Consider the following 1,010-nt stretch of genomic DNA (forward strand, 5'->3'; position numbering starts at 1 on the left):
CGTCCTCCACGACGGTGACCAGGTTGTGCTGGTGAGGGAGCTCCCGTTCCACCATTACCCGCTGCCCCAGTGTGGGCCTGGGGGGCGTGGCTGCTCAGGGCCACCCTGAGCTGAGGGGCTCATGGCACATCTGGTGGGCCATGTGGCAGGAGCCCCTTGTTCGGCCCCATCGGACGGTGGCAGATCAGCGCACGGAGAGTTGCCTGCCCGGTGGCCTGCCCGCTGGCGGGAGGGGCAGACTGACCGCCAGGCCCACCTCTCACCTGCGCTGGGTCTCCTGCTGGCGACGGCTGATGCGTCCTCCTCTTTGCTGCCCCGTTGACGTGGTCGCGGGAGGAACCGTGCTGGGCCCCGCCCGGTGCTGCCCGGCCGCACTTTCTGGAGCGCGTGCCCTTCCTCTCCTCTCCGACCCGCCGAGGCCAGCGGTCCTAGGCCCGGTCCGGACGGGTTCCTTTCCTAACTGAACGCGGCGGGGTTCTTCCAAAGAGGAGGTTTCAGGCAGGACGTCGAGTCGGCAAACCACAGAGGACGCGGACGTGAGCTTCCCCAGCTGGCCTTTAGGTAAATGTGTGTGTCCCATGGGGGGGGGCCTCCCCAGCCCAGCCTTTTGTGCCCGAGGAAGATCACACCCACCACTTGGCTCTCCCCGGGGTCAGGATGTGCCGGGGCCTCTGCCTGGCTCCTTCCCCTCCCCCACATACTGCTGCCCCGTCCCCGGCCGGTGCGCCCGCCCGCGGGTGGAGGTGCGGCACCCAAATTAGCCCTCTTTCCACTTGCTCAATGGGTGTGTAGGCTACTTGCAGGGTGGCGGTTTGCCTGCTATTCCTGGCGCGTGGGGGCTTGGGTGTGGGGTGAGGGAGGAGAAGAGGGGGCGCTCCGTCTAAACATAGACCGCGGCAGGGAGGGGTGGCGGAGAGAAGGGCAAGATGATGTTGGAAAATCAGCTCCTTGAGAAAGCGGGTGCCTGAGGAGAGGAGCCTGCGGGTTGCCATGGCAACTGGGATGATTCC

This window comes from Panthera uncia, assembly GCF_023721935.1.
Source record: "Panthera uncia isolate 11264 chromosome E2 unlocalized genomic scaffold, Puncia_PCG_1.0 HiC_scaffold_20, whole genome shotgun sequence".
Taxonomy (NCBI): domain Eukaryota; kingdom Metazoa; phylum Chordata; class Mammalia; order Carnivora; family Felidae; genus Panthera; species Panthera uncia.